At 44.1% G+C, this 12,536-nt stretch overlaps 1 protein-coding gene across 1 annotated transcript in view; it reads left to right on the forward strand.

The window, feature by feature from the left end:
• The window catches only part of SAMM50 (SAMM50 sorting and assembly machinery component), a 1,314,985-nt gene that overhangs the window by 124,771 nt on the left and 1,177,678 nt on the right, over nt 1-12,536 (forward strand). The window lies entirely within an intron of this gene.

A 12,536-nucleotide genomic window follows, 5' to 3' on the forward strand; every position in this document is an offset into this window, starting at 1 on the left:
CACTGGACCCTACCCAGTTCGGCTTTAAGGGCAGATCATGTCTCCTAAACCTGGTGGACTTCTTTGAGACAGTTACCAAGGCTATAGATGAGGGAAAGGTGGTCCACATAGCCTACCTTGACCTTGCAAAGGCCTTCGACACCATTCCCCACTCAGGTATTATAGACAAGCTCACCAGCATGAACATAAACCCCTACGTCACGAGATGGGTTGTCAACTGGCTTACGGACAGAACCCACATGGTAAGAGTTGCGGGAGCTAGGTCTGACTCTAAACCGGTTACAAGTGGCGTTCCCCAGGGCTCAGTCCTAGGACCCTCCTGTTCGGCATATATTTCTCAGAGGTACAGGCAAGCACAGGAGGACTATGGCTGACCAAGTTTGCAGATGGCTGCAAACTAGGGGCTATAATTGACTTCCGGCTGACACAGACATCCTCCAAAAGGGTCTCACTGAGACAGATACCTGGTTTCAAAACCATGGCCTCAAGCTAAATGCCAAAAATTGCATAGTCATCCCCTTTGAAAAAAAACAAAGTACCCCCAAACTACCACATAGGTGGTAGCCTCCTAAATACGGAAGACATAATAAGGGTTCTGGGGACCCAAGTAGATAGTAACCCCTTCTTTGATAATCACATTGCCAAAGTGGTTAGAAAATCCTTCTATGTGGCCCACCTAATCACAAAAGGGTATGCATCCAGATCGAAATAGGTCATTGGGCCCCTGTATGCATCATTCATCAGACCCATCATAGAGTACAATGCCCCAGTTGGGATGTACCTTACAAGACACCTGCAACAACTGGAAAGACCACGGAAGTACCTCACCAAGAGGATCACTGGCCTCAAACAGATGCCGTATGCAGCTCGACTGAAGAAACTCCAGTTGTACTTGGTTGCATACCACCTACTCAGAGGTGATCTCTGCCTGACGTACATGGTCATGTCCAACCCAGAATTGATGGACATGCATGACCTAAAGAAAACCATATCCCCTTGAGCCACACGCTCCAGGGATCTAAACCTCACCACAACAGTAAATAGGACGTGCTGCAGGGATAGATTCATGTCCCAGAGACTTCCCATGCTCTGAAACAAGATTCCAATCTACATTAGGCAGAGCTCCTCGCTAACCCTCTTTAAGAGAAACCTTGACGAGTGGATGGGAAAAAAAAGTTTACTCCAGGGATCACTTCAATGGCTCTGCTGGACAGAGGCACAGGGAACTATTGTAAGGGGGCGGCGAAAGCCAACACATTCCAGCTAGGCTTATAAATGCCTTCGGGCAGATAGCCTAGTACCTACCTATGAACCTAAGCAGCGTTCTCCACCACAGTAGGATGATAAAATGCCTCAGTCAAAGGTGGGTGACTCTGCTATGACCAAAGCTGGTCCTTGGGCCACTCCTCTTTTTCCTTGGGTCCCTGTCTTTTTAATTTCTCTAAGTCTTTTGGATTTCTAATACTATGACGGGAATGGACCTCCTTCCCAAGTCAAAGTACGATTAACGTTCATGAAATTAGTTTTGATTCAGTATTTGTCAGCTGGTAGTGCTCTTCGCAGCACCTGCAATGTGCCCAGTATTGACTCCTCCTGCAGTTCGTACGTACATGGATTCTTAGCATATCTAAATATGATTGTAAATTCTTTTTTATAAGACCCATTGCTCGTACTACTATTGTAACTGTCTGGGTATCTTTCTTGCACATTGCTCTCGCTTCTGCCTGCAGATCCTGATGCTTTATGACTTTGTGTCTGTCTGTACACAAGACACTATATAGTCACTGGGTGTTGCAATTTCAATAATCAATGCTACTTTTATATTCTTTTTTGGACCACTGTATCCAGTTTTCTAGCATCTATCTTTTGAACTGTTGGTAATGGGTGATCCCATGTGATATAAACTTCATAATTTTCTATGATGCCTTGTGGCTCATGTTTCCTGTGTTTTTCAGCCACGTCGATACCATAATGTTTGCACAATCCCCATTGCAACAGCCTCACCACATTATTATGCCTTTCAGTGTACAGTCCTTCTGCCTTTAGTGTGTCGCAACAAGGTGTGTGTGTGACTATTTTCCAATTCGGTTTTACAAAACCTGCATTTGTCTGTTTCTCCCACATGTTCAGCGGACTTTCTAAACCACTGTGTACGTAGTCCACTACCTTGGGCTGCCAATGTTAACCTTTCATTTCTTGGTTTGAATTTGCCTCTCCTTAACAATTCCTGCCTTTGTTTTGGTAAACATGAGGCTCTTCTAGAAGTTTTCTATACTTGCAACTATGTTTTTTCCACATTTCTTGCCTTCTCATCTGGTCCTTCACCTTATATTCTTTCTTTTGTTTTTTGGCACATTCAATTGGTTTTCATCTACTTTTGGTTTGATTTCCATTCCTGCTTGACATTGATATGCTTCTGCTAAATTAAGCAGAGAAGTCATCTTAGATTTATTCTCCTCATGTTCAAAGCTTTCACTACATTTGGATCTTGTGAGGTCAGTAGATATGTGTGGAGTCCCACAATTGCAGATCTGTACATGTAAACAGTTTCAAGGAGGCCCATCCCTCCTTCGGAATGGGGAATATATAATCTTGGTATACACTGATCTTTTTATAAATCATTTGCTGAGCATGAAGCATTCTTCTTGATTTAATATCTAATCAGTCCAACACTTTTTGGGGCCAGTGAATCACTCCAAAACTGTATGTTAGGGCAGGAAGAGCAAATTGATTTATAGCTTGGATCTTTTTCCTAGATGTCAATGCTGTTTTCAGAATTAATTTAAGTCTTATAAAGTATTACTGAGCTTTATTCACATTTGTTTGTTTTATTGCTGATCCTTCATCAGTTCCCAAGTTTTTATACACTCCCTCTTGCTCAAGTTCTTTTATATCACATTGTTGTCCCAAACTGTTTTCCTGGTGTTGCAGTTTTCTTTTTTTAAAGGTTGCTTTTTTAAACTTTTTGTGGGTCCTGCTGATGTAGTCCTATAACCATCAAGGACCAGGGGTTTAACACGTTCTCTGTGGCTGAGATTTTGCATTCTCCCTTGGATAGAGAACTAGTCTTTGGACTCTGTGCTACTGAGGTCATTGAAAAGTGTGATGAGAGATGAAAGCTGATTCAAGGGATCTCTTGGATTTTTTTTTTCAACCCTTCTTTAACTTTGTCAAGGGATTCATCACTCCCTCCACAACTTTCTTTATAAAGCAAAATAAAACAATCCAGCAAGCTGCTGGAAAGCATGTGTTTAAAAAGTAATGGCTGGGAGGTTCCCAAAAGAAAGCAGAAACCTCCCAGAACAAAGACAAGACTTATTCTAATAAATTTGAGTGACTCTATGAAGGATCCCCTGCCCCAGCACACACACTGGTAATTCTTTCTTCCTTTCAGAAATTCTCAACTTCCATTTCTGTCTTCATAGGTTCATAGGTTGGTACTAGGTTATCAGCCATAGGGCCTATACAAGCCTAGCCATAACAATTCCCTGGCTATTTCTTCCCACATTATTTACTTTCCTGGACCCCAGGCAACAGATTGTTTCAGACAGTTGAATTCTAAGAGTAATCCATCAAAGTTGCAGATGAGAGTGAGAGTCTTTCCCTCCAGACCAAAATATTTTCTCTTTTACCTCCTATCACTCTTGGAGACCAATTCTGGGTAGATCTTTTCTGAATCAGATTGTTATAGCTGTCAAGGTTAAAGTGGTGTCTCTTCACAAGTTTTTTTATCCTTATTACTCATTTAAGTTTTCTGGTGAACTTGGATTTAAAAGATGCGTGTCATCACATTCCTACAGATCCAGATGTCAGACATTTATTAAGGCTTTCTATGTCTGGGGCACATTATCATTCATCACCGTTTGGTCTATGTAGTGCTCCAGGGGTGTTCACAAAGTGTTTGGCTCTTATGATAGCCTATTGCAGACTGAAAGCTATTCACATTTTTTCCATATTTGGTTGATTTGCTTATCGTTGCAGAATGTTTTCAAAGTGTCAGGTATCTGTCCATTAGGTTAATGGGATTTCAAGAGAATTGCATAAATTTTGTCTGACTTGTTCTTACAGGATTGTTTTTCTGGAGTATCTCCGGACACCTTCATTCAAAGAGCTTTTGTTTCACAGGAAAAAAAAAAATAGATTTGTGTTTATTTTCCTGATTTCTTTTTGCACCCAGACTACTGTCTTAGAAAGGGAATTCCTCTGGATTATGGGTCTCACAACATCTAATGATACTCCTGATACCTCATGAAAGACTCCACATGAGGAAAAGTACAGTGGTACCTGAAATCTCTTTGTTTCTAGCATCACCATCCCCTGAGATTTTGAATATATTTTTTGGGATTTATGAAAAGGGAGATTTTGTTGTGTATATGCCAAAACCAGGTCTCCCATTATCCCTTCCTGCTCTAGCGTAGTCAGATTCAACAGACACCGCAAGCTTTGCTTATGGAGCAGTGTCATTGGATATAAAAGTGTAGGGTCTTTGGAACGCAAAAATAAGGCCAAAAACATCTAAACATAAGAGCTGTTGTATTTTATAAATCCTCTCAATTCTGTCAACCATTTGTGGTCTCCGGGACCTATTTACATGTTTACAAACAACAACAGTAATTTGGTACATAAGCGAGAAGGAACCAGATTTTACCCTCCATGCAGACTGTCCATGGTAGCTTGAGATGTAACCTTTCAGTACAGTCTCATTCTTCAAGCACCTTGCATACCATCGGAGCAAAATGGTGTAGCAAGCAAGCTGAGCAGAGGATCAGGGCAGACACTAACAAATGGAAACTGAATCTTGGGTTTTCCAACAATTGATCCAGCTGTGGGAACACTTCAGATAGATCTTTATTTGCTCCACTCACAATAATTATTTGGCAAAATTCTGCTACGTAACTCCATACAAGAAGCCCTGGAAAATGGCTACATTTTCCTTTCCTTGGGCAGGAATGTTCTTGCATGTTTTTCCATCCTTTCTGCAGATATCCAACATAATTCGGAAGATTTAAAAGGACTCCCAAAAATAATTACGATGGCACCCTTTTGGCCAAGGCAACAGTGGATCCCTCTTTTGGAAATTGTCACGGACAGTTTCTACAAAATTTTCACAGACTGGATTTGCTAACACAAAATTAAGGATGTTTGATGGATCCTGACTCCAAACAACTACAACTGATAGCCTGGATGATAGGATTTTTGTACCTTTTAGGCACTTTTTTTTTTTTTTTTTTGAAGACTTACATCAAGAATTAATGAAGACAAAAAAGCCACGCTCTAGAAAATCGTATATTAGCAGATAGAAAAAATTTCTAGCTGGTAATAACAAAAGAACCACTGTAGCTCTACAGTGTTTGTGTGAGTTACTGTTCAATCGCCTACCTTATTCCTCACTCAAGGTTCACTTGGCCATTTCAACTTGTCTGCCCATGGATCCCCCTCTTTCATTGCCACCTCTTGTGAAAATGTTTTAGAATGGAGTGTTGAGTAAGAAGCCTCCTAGGAAATGGGTGATGGGGAGTCGGATCCGAGGGAATGGAGGTGTCTTTGGCTCTGACTTTTTCAGATCCAAGCCATTCCTTTGGAGCTCCGGCTACTCCTGCCTTGGCCCCAATCCTCACGGTGGACCTGGGGAGAGCTTCCTCCTTGTTGGGTGCTAAGGAGGTACGCTCTCCATCAGCGTTCAGTGTAGTGGAGTGGGTTCTCTCCCAAGGATCGAGACCCCAGCCCTACTTCCTTGGATTCTGCCCAGACTCCCTTGGATTCTTTTACGACTCCCTTCAGCTTGTCCCAGCGACAGCCCGTGCTAGAGCACCCCTAGGCGGTTCCCCTGGAGGAACCCCCCTGGCTCACGAGCCCTCTTCAGTGTCTCAACTGAAGAGGGTCTCTGTAAGCACATGTGTAAAAGGAGGCACCTGGACTCCCCCGAGTCCTTGTCAGAAGACACTGATTTAGATGAACAAGAAGGTTCCCCAGGTCACCTCCCGAGGATGTCTCCTTTGGAGACCCTCTGCCAGAGGGGAGGTTGGTCAGCCCCAGAACCTTCTACGGATGAGTCGGTGCACCTGGAGGCTTTTGGCACAGGCCCGTCTACGTCCTGGGTGTCCCCTCGTGCGGATCCCTTAGTGGATCTTATCACCACACGGGCATGGAAGGAGCCTGACACCATAGAGACGATGCCAAAATGCCCGGACAGGATTCTCTCTCCACCTTCAGAAAGACAGGCCTGGTATAAAGGATCCCCTGTGGATGCTGTGATGGTTGCAGCCGCCACCAAGAGGGAACTGGCACATGAGAGTTCTTCGGTCCACACTCCGGGCAAGGAGTCCAGAGCGGCAGATTGATGTGGGAAGAGAGTATATTCTTCAGCGACATTTTCCATCCAAGCGCTGAACTATTTGGCACACGTTATACGACTGCAACGAGACCTAGTCACAGATTTAGCTGAATCGCCCCCAGAGTCTTTTTCACCAGAGGATAAGCGTCTGTTCTTAGTGAAGATGTCAACTCTGAAATCAGTATCAAACACGTCTATACATCTCCTTTCCCATGCTACGGAAGGAGCGGCTAGGGTGGATGGGGCTGGCATGGCTATGAGGCGACACATTTGGCTCAGACTGTGTCAGTTTGCGGACCCCTTCAAGGCATCTTTCACAAATGCTCCCTTTGGTTCTTCTCTTTTTGGGAAGACCGTACGTGACACCCTGGTCCAGAGCGAAAAGGACGGGAAGACTTTGTCTGCCGTCAGAGTCTGCTTCTCTAGCCCTCAAAGATCCTTTTCTAGGAATCAGAGAGGGCAAAAGATGTGGTTCCGAAAATCACAGCTCTCAGGACAACTCGTCCTCTAGAGGCAGAGGGGGACAGGACAGGCGCCGCCCCAGAGGCAGAAGGGGGCTGAGGAACTTTGGGTCTAGGGAGACCTTCTCAGACAGGCCCACGCAGCAACCCTGAGGGGTTGCCTGACTGTCCTACTCTGGAGACAGTCGGGGGAAGATTATCATTGCACCCAACAGCTTGGGAGTCCACAACTGCAGATCATTGAGTGCTTCAAATAATATCCAGAGGCTTCACCATCCCGTTTGTTAAACCTCCTGTCCAACCAAAGCACCTCCCAGATGTCCCACCTGCTCAAAGGGAGGCGACAGCACTAGAGATTTCCAAGCTGCTTTGCAAATGAGCCATTGAACCGGTCCCCCTAGATCAGTCCAGATCAGACGTTTACTCCAGGTTCTTTTTAGTGCCAAAAAAAAGATGGGGGACCTCAGGCCCATCTTGGACCTGTCAACCTTGAACCTGGCTGTTGCCAAGCAGTTCGGATGGTCACCCTACAGTCCATTCTACCTTATCTTCGAGAATGCGACTGGATGTGCTCGATAAACCTCCAGGATGCTTACTACCACATCAAGATTCACAGAAGCTCCAGGAGATTCCTTCGCTTCCGGCTGGGAACCAATAATTTCCAGTTCAGAGCCCTACCCTTCGGTCTCACCACAGCCCCCAGGGTGATTACCAAGGTAATGGAAGTCGTAGCGACTCACCTGAGGCTTCAGGGAATTCAGGTATTCCCTTAACCTAGATGATTGGCTCCTCGCTGCTTCCACCCAAGCATCTTCTTTGCATAGCCAGAGACTCCTTCCTTCATCTTGCAGACCGGCTAGGGATCACTATCAATGTTTCCAAGTCCCTCTTGGACCCAGTGCAGATCTTGGACTTCATCGGGTCATGGCTGCACACCCTTCAATTGAAAGTCTTCCTAACTCCAGAAAGGGTCCAGAGCCTACGGGCCCATATGTCAGTGGTTCTCGGCCCCAGGCTACCAAAGGCAGGCAACGTTCTCCGAGCCCTAGGCTCTATGGCTGCAGCAGTCTTGATCCTCCCCTGTGCACGTCTTCACATGCTTGTTCTTCAGTGGACTCTGGCCATACAGTGGTCTTGGTTAGATCTCCCCATGGAATATCCAATTCAAATCAGCAAAGCCTGCAGGGTGTCACTTCTCTGGTGGCTCCAGTCACTGGAGATCTTAGCGGGATGCCCATTTGTTTCACCCACAACCCAAGCCACAGTGACCATGGACGCCTCTCAGCTTGGGTGGGGTGGGGCATTATCTGGGGAGGACGGTTCAAGGCACGTGGTCCCAGATCGAGACCAGATTGCATATCAATGTTCTGGAGATGAGAGCAGTGCTTTTAGCGTTTCAAGCCTTCCACACTGTTCTTCCTCTGGGGACTATTGCAATTCAGTCAGACAACATGTCTGTTGTCTGGTACATCAACAAACAGGGAGGAATCAGATCTTACTCTCTGTGTCATGAGGCCATGAGAGTGTGGGAGTGGGCGATCTCCACCAATTGATTTCTAATTGCAATGCACATCCCGGGATGCTCCAACATTTTAGTGGACAGATTGAGTCGAGCTATTTTAATGCCATATGAGTGGTCTCTGAAACCATCGATAGCGGTGATTATCTTCCTTGCTTGGGGTCAGCCTTGCTGCGATCTCTTTGCATCTCCTTCCAACGTGAAGTGCAGCGAGTTCTTTGCTCTGATCCCCTCACCAGGGGATGCCCCCAGAGACGCTGTAGTCCATGCCTGGCCTCCCGGGTTACTGTATGCTTATCCCCCCGTTACTTCTCATTCTGAAGTTTCTTCAGAAAGCTTGCTGACTGGGGTGCAAAGTGATCCTCATTGCCCCGTTCTGGCCTCGTCCGGTGTGGTTCCCCTTCCTCTGGTCTCATGTTCTAGCTCCCCCTTGGATTCTGAATCCCTGCCCGGATCTCATTTCTCATCCCTCGGGCACTTGTCCACCCAACCTGGACAGCCTCAAGCTGACTGCTTGGTTGCTCCAGTTCCCTTGATTGCCAGGACTCCCGGTCTTTTATCTTCAGTAAAAACTATTCTGGTGGCGTCCCTTAAGGCCTCCACTAGGAAGATTTACCGCAGTAAATGGAAACAATTCTCTATTTGGGCTTCTTAGTGAAACCTGGATCCCTTTACAGCCCGTGTTCCTACAGTGTTGGATTTCTTAGCCAATATTTTTCAACAAGGGGCTAGTTCCTCCACGGTGAAAGTGCAACTGGCAGGTATCTCTAATTTCCATGTCGGCGAAAGCATGAATGCCCTAGCCTCTTCTAGACTGTGTAAGACTTTTTTCTTAAAGGCACCTTTCTTTTACGTCCCCCAATTAAGGACTCCGTTCCTCCTTGGGACCTTACCTTGGTTCTGCAGGCTTTAGTTGCTCCCCCCTTTGAACCTGCAGCATCAGTAGATTTGAAGTTATCCTGGAAGACGGCCTTCATAGTGGTCATCACATCGGCTAGGAGAGTTTCTGAGATTCAAGCTTTGTCTGCCGTGCCCCCTCACTTGGTCTTCCATAAGGACAGGGTTTCTCTCTGCACGAACCATTCCTTCCTACCAAAAGTAGCTTCTGAATCCAACATTAATCAAACAATTAACCCGCCTGTTTTCTTTCCATATTTTCAGAACAAGGGTAAATATAAACTGCATTTGCTAGATGTTCATAGACAGCTTCATTTTTATTTACACAGAACAAAGCCCTTCCATAAGTCTGACCAGTTATTTGTGTCCTTTTCTAAACCCTTTCTGGGCAAAGCCATCTCCAAGGTTTCCTTAGCTAGATGGATTACACAGTGTATTTTGCAAATTTATAAAGACAAAGGTCTGTCCCCGCCTGATCCTGTTAAAGCTCATTCTACCAGATCTATGGCGACTTCTGTTGCATTTTGGTCTGGGGTTTCACTGGATGACATTTGTGTGGCAGCAACTTGGGCAAGGTCACATAACTTAATTTCTCATTATAAGTTGGATTTGATCTCCAGAGGGAGAGCATCCTTCGGCTCTGCGGTGCTCAGGAATATCCTTCCATGAGGGCCTCCAAGGAGTTTAAGTAACTGGGGACTCTGTTCCACAGGTTGCAGATAAAATAAAGTTAATTACTTCAGATAAAGAAGTTATGTACTCACCATAACATTCCATCTGAGTAGTTGCACTTCATTTTTCTGCAACGGTCCCACCCTCCTTCCCCCAAACCTGTTTAGGGTTTGTTATAAAGTTGAGTTGCTGATGGGTTGAGTAGTGGTAAACTCAATATGAGGGAAGGTAGGAGATGCCCACCAGTGCAAACTAACAAGCTGCTTGCTGCTTTTTGTTTCATTGAAGATGCATTTATTACTGCAGTGTTAGGCCTAAAACCAGGCAATTCATTTTTAATCAGCGTTTCATGTAATTAATGTTCGGCGTTTTTGGCATCACATTGTAGTACCAGTTTTCACATTTTACTTGGTAAAGCTTTTTTAAACCAGTTTAGGGATCTAAACCTCACAACAGTAAATAGGACGTGCTGGAGGGATAGATTCCTGTCCCATTGACTTCCCATGCTTTGGAACAAGATCCCAATCTACATTAGGCAGAGCTCCTCACTAACACTCTTCAAAACAAACCTTGACGAGTGGATGGGAAGCAGAAAGTTTACCTCGGGGGATCACTTCAGTGACTCTGCTGGACAGAGGCACAGGGAACTAATCTAAGGGGGCTGCGAAAGCCAACACTCTGGCTAGGCTTATAAATGCCTTCAGGCAGATAGTCTAGTACTTACCTATGAACCTGTAATCTTTTTCCTGCTTTTGCTATTGGATTCATAGCAGGGCTTTAAAATACATTTTAGGTAATGCATCCATGCACTTACTGTTTGATCGTCATTAAAAGTCCAGTTATGAAACTATATTGGTTGTTCCTTGGAGTATGTACCAGTCCTTACTAAACAAGTACACCTTTCATGCATTTGGCATCATCCCTGTACATTTACATGTTCAATGCCTCTCCTGACTACTGAGATGACAGGATTATTGCTAGTGTCCTTGACTCTAGTTGTCTGTGGTGGCATAACACTCAAATTTCATTAAATACGATTCTAGGTCATCCTGTGACAAAATGTTTTTTGTAATTTTTATTGTTAAAATTTTTACACACATATACATTTAAATAATTATTTTTTAGGCTGGATGCATTGTTAAAGTTTGGAGATTCATCATGTTCTTGTGGCTTTAAGTAAAACGCCCTATGGATATTTAAGATTGATTAATTGGATAATTGATGATTGTTAGGGATGTTTTAGTATTTATATGAGTTAAGATGTTATGTGCACTATGACTCTAAAGAAGCCAGTATATCTGGTGAAAGCGCTTAGTCGTAGTGAATTTTATGGTGGAATAAATCACTCATTTATTCAATTTATCTGCAGTGTGTCTTGGTGTTTGCTCCAATTACCATCGGGTTTCTGGTTTGTGTCTCATTGCTTTCTCTTGGACATTTTGGTCGATATTTACTGATTATTTGGCGGATTCCTGCATTGGAGTCGAATTTTGTGACTTTTTTTGCTGTTTGACCGGGTGTCTTGGGGTTGGCGAGGCAAACCGTAATATGGAGAATATTTTGAAAGAACTTACGGTGGTATTGGGCAAGTTAATTCAAGTATACAAATGTGAGCAAACTAAAGACAGTCGAGTTTTGGTTAACAGTCCTACAGAAACTGAAATTGATTTGTTCACCTTGCATTCCCCTCTTGAGATTACACCGGGGCAGAGGGGAAGTAATAATGCCACTTTTAGCGACGTTGTTGGTAGAAACAAGACTGTAGTGGGTTCATCTAATAACAATGGAGCTGTTCCATCGGGCTCCAGGAACTACAATACCCAGCAACGTAATCTAAACTCCTGGTTTGAGGCACCGGAGTTGAGCGTCAATTTTGATTCGTTGGTGAACAACGTGGGGGACAACACGGAGCAGCCTATTCTTACTTTGAGGGAGCAGATCTTCAAATATGAAAAATTGTGTATTAAATATCGGGCGATTCATCTCGATAGTTTATTTTTAACAAAATCTAAAGAAATGAAGCAGGTTCCGAAGGGTTTACGCCTTTGGAAATTACCAACTGGTATTGAAGCTGGTTCGGAAGCTTACAAGGAACTGACGGAGCTATACCAACGAACAGGTATGGAACTGTTAGACATTACCCTACGCAACAATGGTGTTAAGCTTATCAAGTTGCGGGAGGAGATAGCGGCCCTTGATAATAGCATTACGGCTGATTTGTTGTTTTACCAACAACAAAATCATTATGAAAAAGTGCTTAGGAATGTTGAGGTTTTTGTTAAGAAAAATGTTACCATTAAGAACAAAAAACTCAAAAGGGATAGTTCTGATTATCAGAACGGGGTTGCATATCCACCGGGACGCAATGTTTTAGCAAGGACATACAATAGGGCCGATACATATCGGTCCAATGAAGAGGACATAGATGAAAATTTAGAAAATGGCAATTTTTTAGAAGAACCGACCATGCCCCGGAGGTCGGAGAGGCTTCAAAACAAGGGGCGGAACTACAATGTATTCCAGCAGAGGAGTCCGAAGGGGATGAGGAGAGTTCATTAAATTCACTGGACTATTATAAATGTTTGGTTAATTTTGATGTTTGTTATGATATTGATGCACTTTATGATTCAAACCAGAAGCAGGAATGTTTCAA

This window comes from Protopterus annectens, chromosome 11.part0, assembly GCF_019279795.1.
Source record: "Protopterus annectens isolate FY-2018-M chromosome 11.part0, PAN1.0, whole genome shotgun sequence".
In the NCBI taxonomy this organism is placed as follows: Eukaryota; Metazoa; Chordata; order Ceratodontiformes; family Protopteridae; genus Protopterus; species Protopterus annectens.